This window comes from Pollachius pollachius (assembly GCF_949987615.1).
Source record: "Pollachius pollachius genome assembly, chromosome: 5".
Taxonomy (NCBI): domain Eukaryota; kingdom Metazoa; phylum Chordata; class Actinopteri; order Gadiformes; family Gadidae; genus Pollachius; species Pollachius pollachius.
This window is the reverse complement of record NC_136938.1, coordinates 2513089-2524313: the sequence shown is the minus strand read 5'-3', so window position 1 is coordinate 2524313 and position 11225 is coordinate 2513089.

The following is an 11225-nucleotide window of genomic DNA, read 5'->3' as shown; positions in this document are numbered from 1 at the left end:
CCAGAAAGGACTTGAATTGACGGTGATTTAAACCTTTGGCTCTAATGAAATTAACTGCTTGTGTTACAGTACTCATTACGTGATCCATTTTCAAAGCTTTGCCACACAACGATCCCTGGTGTATGATGCAGTGATACACTGTCAGCTCACCTGCGCCGTTCACCTCCAGCATCTTCTCCCGAATCCTGCCCACCAATCCATTCTTTTGACCGCACATCGCAGGCGCCCCATCCGTTGTTAGTCCCACAAGTTTATCCCAAGGCAGACCCATTTCATTCACACATTTGCACACCTCATCAAAGAGATCCTTCCCGGTAGTTGTGCCATGCATTGATTTCAGTCCTAAAAGTTCCTCTGTAACGCGCAGGCTCGAGTCAACTCCGCGGATGAAGATTGACAGCTGGGCTGTATCTGATGTGTCAGTGCTCTCATCCACAGCGAGGGAGTATGCGATAAATTGTTTTCCCTTTTCCGTCAGCTGTTGTTGTAAATTGGTGGAGAGCTCACATACACGATCAGCAACGGTGTTTCTGCTCAGACTGACGTTTAAAAAGGCTTGTCTTTTATCTGGGCACAAGACATCGCAAACTTTTAACAAGCAGTTTTTTAGAAATTCTCCCTCGGTAAAGGGCCGGGCGGATTTAGCAATCTCCTCCGCCACAATGAATGGCCTTTACAGCAGCATCACTTTGTATTTTGGCTTTAACAAACATAGTCTGCTGTGACATCAAACTTCGTTTCAACTCCACTACCTTCTGTAGCTTCTGTTGAATGTTCATATCCTTGTACTTGTCTTGATGTCTCGTTTCATAGTGCCGTCTTAAATTGTACTCTTTCGTGACAGCCACATCTGCTCCGCACACAAGACAGATGGGTTTGCCCTTCATATCGGTGAACATGTATTCAGCCTCCCACCTCTCTTGAAAAACCTTGTTCTCAATGTCCACCTTCCGTTTAGCCTTTTTTTTTTTCGGGGAAAGCGACAGGTAGCTAACAAAAAGTTAGCTAAAAAACCTAGGCTACTTCAGGTGATAAACAGTATGCGGCTGCTGCAGTAAACATTCTAGACTAGAGCGCTACAGGTAGTGGGGGCTGGGCTCGCGCTTGCGGGCCTCGATTGACGTATACCAGCGCAGTGGCAGTGCATTGTGGGACTTGTAGTTTTAACGCTGAAATGCGATAAACCGGCGGGCCAGTTCTGATAGACATTAGATATTATCTGGCGGGCCAAATTAAATTACTCCGCGGGCCGGATTAGGCCCGCGGGCCTTGAGTTTGACAGCTATGAGCTAAAGTATTACTTAAACAAATGTTGTTTATTTGTTATGTGGTAATGCAGTTACTTACTTTTACTTACTTTTGAATGCATTTATTTAGAAAGAAAATGCTTTACTTCTAAAGGAAAGGAGATGTGTTGATAAGGTTTATTGGACTACGTTACCCATGAGGCTTAGCGCCGGTTGGATGGAAATAGCATACGCGAGCGCTATGAGCGTGTACAGTTGTTGGACTGCTTATGCAATAAAACATGGCTAGGAACTTAACATGCTGCTGCACCCAGTTTGTCATATATAAGGAACAAACATAACAAATACCAAAAGTGATGCCATTTAAAAACCATCATGCTCTGAATCATTCACTAACATTATTTCCACAATATCAAACAACGGTCAGTAACAAACAATTAAAAGAACATACATTATTACACTAATATATATACACTAACATTATTTCACAACTATTTACATGGGCTGTAAGCCTAAAATTGTTTGAGGCAAATGTGGTTGTTCGTTTCAGAATGTTGGTCATGGTCTTGTTATGTTGGGTGTGTAGTAATAACCAACACGAACGCGTTACTTTCCAGCAAACATCTTTATCTCCGTTCTTGTCATCAACCTACATTACATTCTTCCTCCTCTCCTCTCGGATCTATCACCAGTCGGCCTTACTACGCCACCTAGAGGCTGTACAATTCAACTGAACATAACTATGAGTAACTCAATGCAGTAGTGAACACAACATCTCCCCCTTTCAATAAAGGCGAATTCCTTAATAACAAAACTTAAAATTACTTTAGTAATGGGATTCAAGTAACGCCATGCCTATAACATTTTAAAATAATAAAATGACAACCAATCAAATATTACAATAGCATTTAAAAGTATGTAATTGCATACCAATCATTTTCATGCATGCATTCTTTTATTTTCTTTAACAACCAACAAAAGGCATATTTATGCAGCTTCTTTAGTACAGGACATAGTCCTTAGCCCAGGTAGGTGGTTACCTAAACCTCTCAGGTCTACTGTCCACATTTTTCTCTCGTTGAGGTTCGGTTTGTTCAGTGTCATTGTCCATAGTGTTCATTTCTAGTAGTACAGAAAGATGTGATGCATTCCAGATTCTACCATCATCCAACAGGTAGGTGTATGGGCTTTTCTTCCACACCACAGTTCTTGGCTTTGTGAACTTTTGTTCCCCTTTCTTTACCTTCCATGGCTTCCGAATCCTAACCTGATCACCAGGCTTGAAGGATGTCTTCCTTGCACTCCTCTTCCTGTCTGTGTACTGTTTTGAGTTTTCCTGTATCTTTCTAACTCTTTCACGCACCACATTCTCGTTTACGTGGACAGGAGTCATATCCATGATTTGGAGTTTTGTTCTCATTTGTCTTCCATGAAGCAGCTGTGAGAGGCTCACTCCAGTAGTTGAGTGTGGAGTAGCTCTGTAATCCATAAGGAAGGACCTTGTGAATGGCTTCCAGGGTGTCCCTGGGATTGAAGCAGTCTGGAGGCAGTCTTTAAGCACTCTGTTGAACCTTTCAACTTCTCCGATTGCACAGGGATAATATAGAGATGATTTCAGGTGCACGATTCCTCTTTGTTTTAGGAAATTACTGAATTCAGCTGATGTGAACTGAGTACCATTGTCACTCACTAACTCTTTTGGATTACCTTCCAGTGAAAAGGTTGCTATGAGGAACTGATGATTGTTGCAATATCAATCTGTGCCACAAAATCTACTTCCGGCCATTTGCTGAAGTAGTCCACAAGCGTTATGGCATATCTGCAGTCTCTTGGTGCAGATTCAAAAGGACCAACTATGATTGACTATGGGACTTTCCCATGCGGCATCAGGCAAAGGCACAGGTTGGAGTGGGGCATTGTAGGTAGTAACTGACTTGTCATTTTGTCTGAATGTAGTACAGTCTTTGATGAGTGATTCAACTTGTGCGTCCATTTTAGGCCACCAGTAAAGTTCTCTGAGGCGTTGTAATGTTCTGACGATGCCCTGATGAGTGTCATTTGAAAGGTCTATGAGCCTTTTCTGCAGTGACCCTGAAACCACGAGATGGTGAGGGCCTCTCATCACACAGTCATCCAAAATTGCCAGTTCATCACGTATCAGGTAATATGGCTGTAAGTCATGGTTAAGCACTTTTTTTTGTTTTGGCCAAGGCTTTCGTAGCTGTGCGCAATGTTTGGTCAGCACAGGGCAGGAGTTAGTCTCTGCTTTGAAGTCCACCTGAGTGACTGCTTGAATGTCATCCAGTATTGTTGCGACTGACTCCACGGTCTCAGTATAACCTATATCTGTCACAGGAAGTGGTAGTCTGGATAAACAGTCGGCAATGTTGTTCAGTGTTCCAGCTCTGTACTGGACCTCATAATCAAACTCCATTAGGCGAGCAGACCGTCGGGCTACCCAAAGTCCAGCTCGATTATTTCCCTTGGTAGTCAGGAGTGTAGTTAGAGCTTGATGATCGGTGCGTAACAGGAACTTCCTTCCCTAGAGCCTCACACGCCACTTTTCAGCAGCCCAGACGCATGCGAGAACCTCTTTTTCAACTATCGAGTACTTTCTTTCAGCATCTGATAAACTGTGGGAGGCAAAAGCGATTGTGTCTTCCTCTCCAGCCTCATTCACCTGTGTCAAAACAGCTCCAAGTCCGTAATCAGAAGCGTCAGTTGAGATCACTGTTGGTTTGTTTGGGTCAAACAGTTTCAGTGCTGGGCTGTTGACCACCATGTTTTTGACTTGATCAAAGCTCTCTTGTGCTGCATCATTCCACTTGAATGTCGTATTCTTCCGCAACAGAGCCCCCTATTGACTCGATCAGGCTGGCGTAGGTAGGTATGAATTTGCTATACCATGCACTTAAGCCCAGGAATGAACGCAGGGTGGCTGCATCAGTAGGAGCAGGCGCATTCAGAATTGCAGTCACATGGCCATCGCTTGGCTGTAAGCCTTCAGGTGAGAGTCTGTGGCCCAGGAATGTCAGTGTAGTCTGACTAAAGAGGCATTTTTCCTTGTTGAGCTGCAGACCTGCTTCATGGACACGTTTCATTACAGCTTTCAGGTTAGTGTCATGTTCTTCCTGTGAGGGCCCATAGATTATGACATCATCTAGGTAACACTTCACCCCCTTTAACCCACTGAGTATTTTTGTCATCATTTTCTGGAATGCTGCAGGGGCTGAACTTAGTCCATAAGGAACTCTGTGGTATCTGCACAATCCTTCATGTATAATGAAAGCAGTGAGACCTCTGCTCTCCTCATGCAGTTCCAGTTGATGGTAGGCGCTTTTCAGATCCAAGGTAGAGTACATCTTTGACCCACGCAGCTCAGCTAGTACGTCCTCGATCAGTGGGAATGGGTGGCTGTCGGGGACCACTGCCTTGTTAGGTTCTCTCATATCCACACACATGCAGATTTTTCCGTTCTTCCTCCTAGTGACTACAATAGGGGAAACCCATTCAGATGAATCTATGATTCCCTCTATGATTCCCTGCTTTTCCAGTTCATTCAGCTCTGCAGTGACGGTATCACGTACAGAAAGCGGCAGGTGTCAGAGTTTTTGTTGCACTGGTTTAACATCTGTGCGTATCTGCACTTTATGCACAAAGCCTTTGGCATGTCCAATGTCCAAAGTGGTTTTAGTTTCAGGGGGCTTAGGGGACTGTGAAAGCATGGCACAGTCCACTGTTGGTTCCACCAACTTTCCTCCTTTACTCTCTATGTTGAGGTCTTCACATAGATCCAGCCCAATGAGAGGTGTACCAGACTTCACAATGTTGAAAAATCCAGTTGCAGTCCTCTGTTGGTATGTTACTGTCGCTTTAAGACGTCCAAATACTTTTAGGTTCTGTCTTGAATATGTCAACAGTTTTACTGTAGGTGGGCTTAATTTACTTGTGCTGAAGTTTTCTCTGTACAGTTTTTCAGGTAGTATTGAAACACCAGATCCTGTGTCAACTAGCATGTCACTTGTATGTGTACTTGTAGGTGATGTAGCCAGAGTAAAGGTTCCAATTAGTTTTCCTTGCACATCAGTCTTCTTGCCAACATTGAGGACAGTCACTTCAGGCAAACTCACTTCATTGACTGACTTGGCAGAGGATTTGCACACTCTGGAATAGTGGCCTATCTTCCCACATGTTTTGCATTTACCTTCTTTAGCTGGGCATGACTGGGCATTAGCAAGGTGATCAGCAGAGTCGCATCTGTAGCATTGTTGACTGGCATCATTCCGTTTTTCCCCTTTTTGCTTATGCTTCACTTTGGGGTTTCCTGCCTTCTTAATTCCCTGTCTATAGACTGCAGAGACTAGTTTCGTTCCACTCTCAGTGAACGTTTTTGCGTCAGCAACAGCGATTTCAATTCGTCTGGTTACGGTAACTGCCATGTCAAGAGTTAGCTCAGGTTCCAACAACAGTCTTTCACGTTTTCTCCACTATCTGATCACGTAGCATTTCATTTTCCATTGCACGTTTTCCCTCAAGCAGCGCTGCCACACAGTGATCCATTGACTCAACCATAGCTTGAGCGAGCTGGCGAAAATGGTTCCTCTCCGCGACCACGTTGACTTTCGGGGTGAAAAAGGTTTGCAAAGCAGCAAGCTACCACCATATGTATCCTCAGTAAGCGGCAAGGTATTGTACAACTTTTGTGCTTCTGTTCCCAGACAGTGAATCTGCAGTGCTCTTTTCCTCTCCGCGGAAAATTCTTGACTTCAGATTGCTAGCAAGTAGTTGCCAAATAGCTTTCTCCAAGCCTCAAACATAATCTTCGGTTCTCCCAGGCTGGGAGAACCGAAGATTATGTTATTAACCTTTTTTTTTTCTTCACATTTTTATTGGGTTTTTTCTTTTTATAAACACAACAAAAACACCCACAAGGAACAATTGTCTCGTCATGAGTATACATTGCAAATTTTAACAATGAAAATAAGCATAGATTATACAAATATCAAAATATCAAACTTATAACACAAAATAAATAGTTCAAAGGAAGTAATGAGAGAGAGAGAGGAAAAAAAAAAACTATATATATATATTAAAAAAAAAGAAAAAAGAAAAAAGGGGGGCAGGGGGATTAGTCCTGGGGCAGGGCTGATAATGAGTTAAAGTAAGATATAAAAGAATTCCATTTTTTTGTAAATTTAGTGGAGCAGCCTTTTACCGACAGGGTTATTTTTTCTAATCTAATAAAGAACATAACGTCCTTGAGCCAGACCGATATGGATGGGGGATTGGGAGACTTCCACATAAGCAAGATTCGGCGTCGTGCCAGAAGGGAAGTGAAGGCTAGCACCTCCGATTGCAAAGAGCCAACACGGAGCCGTTCTGTTGGGGTCCCAAATATAGCAATCAAGGGGTCTGTCCTTATTTGAACCCCAAGAACCCCCGACAAAATCACAAAAAAGTCAGTCCAAAATTTAAGTAATCTGGGACAGTAAAAAAACATATGGCTAAAGTTACATGAGGAGGCATGGCATCGGTCACATTGGTCCAAAACATTTGGATACATTTTAGACAGCCTAGCTTTGGTGAAATGGACTCTATGTAACACTTTAAACTGAATAAACTGCTGCCTGGCACAAGGAGAAGATGAGCGTATACTATGCACAGCTTTATCCCACCATTGATCTGTCAGATTTATCCCAAGTTCACTCTCCCAAGCACTTTTGCATTTGACAGCTGAATCATTTTCCAGAGCCATGAGTTTGTCATAAATCTTAGATATTAGTGATTTCTGTTGGGGTTTTAAGGTCAAAAGGTCTTCCCATGGCTGGTTAATAGAGAGCAAAGGATAACATGAAAAAAGAGAAGAGGCACAATGCCTAATTTGAAAGTACATACATAAATAGGATGTAGGTAAATTAAAATCTTTAGACAAGTCTGAGAAAGTAGCAAAAGTGCCGTCTTTATAAAGGTCTCTAAAAACGTTAATGCCTCGATTTTGCCATAAGATGTAGGAGATATTCCCAACAGATGGGGGAAATAGATGATTGTTCACTATGGGCATCAGAGTGGATGCAGAAGAAAACTTAAAATGGCGCCTAAATTGGAACCAAATCCTCAGTGTAGATAGCACAATAGGATTCTTAGTGAAACTAGAAGGTTTAATGGGCAATGCAGATGTGAGTAAAGCCGGTAGTGTAGAGGAGAAACACGACTGGGTCTCAAGCTTACACCATAATAGATTGAAGGAGGAGGAGATTGAAGCCAATAAGTTAATTTATGTATTTGCGCTGACCAATAATATAGAAGAAAATTTGGTAAGGCAAGACCACCGTCAGATGTGAATTTTTGCAGTAGAGACTTTTTTACCCTGGGAGTCTTACCTCCCCACAAGAAGGAAGTAATAGTCTCATCCAATGACTTAAAAAACTTTTTAGGAAAAAATAAAGGAGTGCACTGAAAAAGAAAAAGAAATCTTGGCAAGACATTCATTTTTACCACATTAATCCTACCTATCAATGACAGAGGAAGAGAATTCCACCGCTTGAAATCTAGTCCAAGCTGGGTAACCAAAGGGTCATAATTGGCAGAATAGAGAGAAGGCAAGGTGCGGGTCACATTAATCCCTAAATATTTAAACCCCGAGGGGCTGAGCTTAAAAGGAATATCGGACTGTTGGAGTTGAAAAGCTAGGGTGTTTATAGGATAGCATTCACTTTTAAGTAGATTAACTTTATAACCTGAGAAAGAGCCAAATCTCTCCAGTAATGATAAAATTGGCGGAATAGTAGTCAGGGGGTCCGATATATACAAAAGAAGGTCGTCAGCATAGAGAGACAATTTTAAGTCAATGCCAGAACGAGGAATGCCGTGAAAGTGGGGGAGAGATCTTAAAGCAATGGAGAGGGGCTCTATTGCCAAAGCGAAAAGTAAGGGGGAGAGGGGACAGCCCTGTCTAGTACCACGTGATAATGTGAAATATTTAGAACGGGAATTATTTGTGTGGACACTTGCTTGAGGGTTGGTATACAGAAGTCGAATCCAATAAATAAACCTGTTCCCCAGGCCAAACTGTTGTAGAACTTCAAAAAGATATCGCCATTCTACCCGATCAAATGCTTTCTCAGCATCGAGCGAAATAACAACTTCGGGCGTTGAGGCGGAATGACCAGAGAAAATTACATTTAAAAGTGTTCGGACATTGAAAAACAACTGGCGCCCTTTGATGAAGCCATTCAGTTCCTCCGATATGATGACAGGCAGAATCTTTTCAAGACGAGTTGCCAAGGTTTTAGCTAAAATCTTAACATCAACATCAAGAAGTGACAGAGGCCTGTACGAGGCACAAGAAACAGGGTCTTTTCCTTTCTTCAAAAGAAGGGATATGGACGCTTGGGATAAAGTGGGGGGCAATGAACCACGTTCTAGGGACTCGTTAAAAACAGAGTTGAGGAGAGGAGCCAGCTTATTAATAAATTTCTTAAAACATTCAACTGGGAATCCTTTGGGGCCGGGTGATTTATTGTTTTGCATGGGTTTGATAGAGGATTTAATTTCTTCCACATTTAAAGGTACATCAAGCTCATTAGCAGTAATGGGATTAACTTTGGGGATATCAAGATTCTGTAGGAAAGAAGTCATTTCTGTCGTGTCTGATGATGATTCTGATTCATAAAGGGAGAAATAGAAATCCCTAAAGATGTCATTTATAGAAGTGGGATCAGAGACAAGTGCGCCAGAAGAATCTTTAATTTGTGGAATTAATCAGGAAGTAGTTTGACGTTTCAATTGATGAGACAGGAGCCTACTCGGCTTATCACCATGCTCATAATAAGTAGCACGAGAACGTACTAAAAGTCGCTCAGCGTCGCTTGTTGTAAGGAGGTCCAACTCTGCCTGCAGATCATATCTCTGTTTTACTAAACTCTGGGATGGGTTAATAGCATTTTGTCCATCAATATCTCGGATTTTAATCAGGAGTTAATTTAGCCTAGCCTTACAGGTTTTATTGCGATAAGCTGAGTAAGAAATAATTTGACCGCGCAAATAGGCTTTGAGCGACTCCCATAATAATGAGTAAGAGACAGAGTCATCTTTGTTAATAGTTATAAAGTCATCAATTGAGGACAATATAAAGGTGTTGAATGCATCATCAGACAGAAGCAGAGTGTTAAATCTCCAGGGTGAGGAGAAACAGGGTTGGCCCGAATGATCAGATATAACAATTGAATGATACTCGGAGGAGGTCACTTAGAGAGCAGGGAACCATCAACAAAAAAATAATCAATGCGGGAATTGGATTGATGGACTTGGGAGAAAAAAGAATATGCTATAGTTTGGGGATTATGAAATCTCCAAGCGTCTACAAACCCATTTTGGAGCATAAAATCAGAAATTGATTTAGACATGGAAGATGGGGTAAGAGTATGTTGATTAGAGCGGTCCAGTGTTGGATTCATAACACAGTTCAGGTCCCCAGCAAGAATTAAAAGATGGGTGTCTAGGAAAGGCAGGGTGCCAAATAATCTATTTGTAAAATCTGGGTTATCAAAATTTGGAGCATAAATGTTTACTCATAAAACCGGATTCTGGTATATAAGGCCTGCAACAATCATATATCTCCCATTCTTATCAGCTATGATCTTAGAAGCGGTAAAATGTACCCTTTTATTAACCAAAATAGCTACCCCTCTAGCTTTCGAATCAAAAGTTGAGTGAAAGACATCACTGACCCATGGACTCTTAAGTCTTACTTGATCCCTGTCACGTAAATGCGTTTCTTGTAAGAATACTATTTCGGCATTCAATCTCTTCAAATGAGAAAGTACTTTCGATCGTTTGATGGGGCTATTCAGACCTCTCACATTCCAGCTTAAAAATCTAGTAGTGGATCCATTGTCTGAGTTTGGGCAAGTTGTATTAATCATCTAAAGGTTGCATTTTATCAGGAATGGAGAAGGTAGATGAAAAGAGGAGATCCCCCAGGGCAAAAAAAACAAAAAAAACAACACAAGTAATGATACAGAGACATAACACCAGAAACAACCACAACCCATCCCCAAACGATGGGAGCAGCAGTGCAGACTCCGACAGGAGCCATCTTCAAAATGAAGCTTTCGATTTATAAGCTAGAACTAACAGATAGAACTCTGCAGAGCTCTGCATTAACTCTAAACATTGAATATTAAACATAAGGCACTTGAAGTAACTATGGTGCATTGGTACAGCAGAACTGAAAATTAGATTGTACAAAAATAAAATAAATAAAAATATGCATGTTCCCACAGACTATACATCTAGGAAACGTTTATACATGCATTTACACCCACCCACCAGTTTCTGTGATGGAAAAGAATACAATAAAAATAATAAGGGTAGTGGCATGTGGTTTATATACATTTCTTTTTTAGGGAGAACATATTGGCACACAAACCTAAGTAGGGTATTGTTATCAACTTCAAACAGATACAAAAATAAAAATAAAATATAAACAGTACAGCTAGAAAAGTCACCAAACGTACTTAATTGTCCACAAGTGGAGTTGGACAAATATCAAAGTCGTCCAATATAAACAAAAATATTAGGTGACAGCTGGAGGCTTAAAATAGTTATAGGGAAAAAGTCATTTCACTTAAAATAGTTATAGGGAAAAAGTCATTTCACAACTCACCAGAACCGGAAAAGGAGGACCGGAGCAAAGGACAGCACGATACGGGACTCTATTTATTCAGTGTTTTAATAAATGTCTTAGCCTCCTCTGGGGAAGTGAAGTCGCGCTGTACACCTGCATAGGTGATGCGAAGTCGTGCAGGAAAGAGGATGCCAAACCTGACTCCATCGATGCCTCGTAGGAGGTGCCGAACCTCGGTGAAGGCTGCGCGAGCCCGGGCCGTCTTGGGGGTATAGTCCGAGAACACGGAGACGGACATGTTGCGCAGAGTAATCCGTTGTAACTCTCTGGCCTTTCTGAGGATCTCGTTG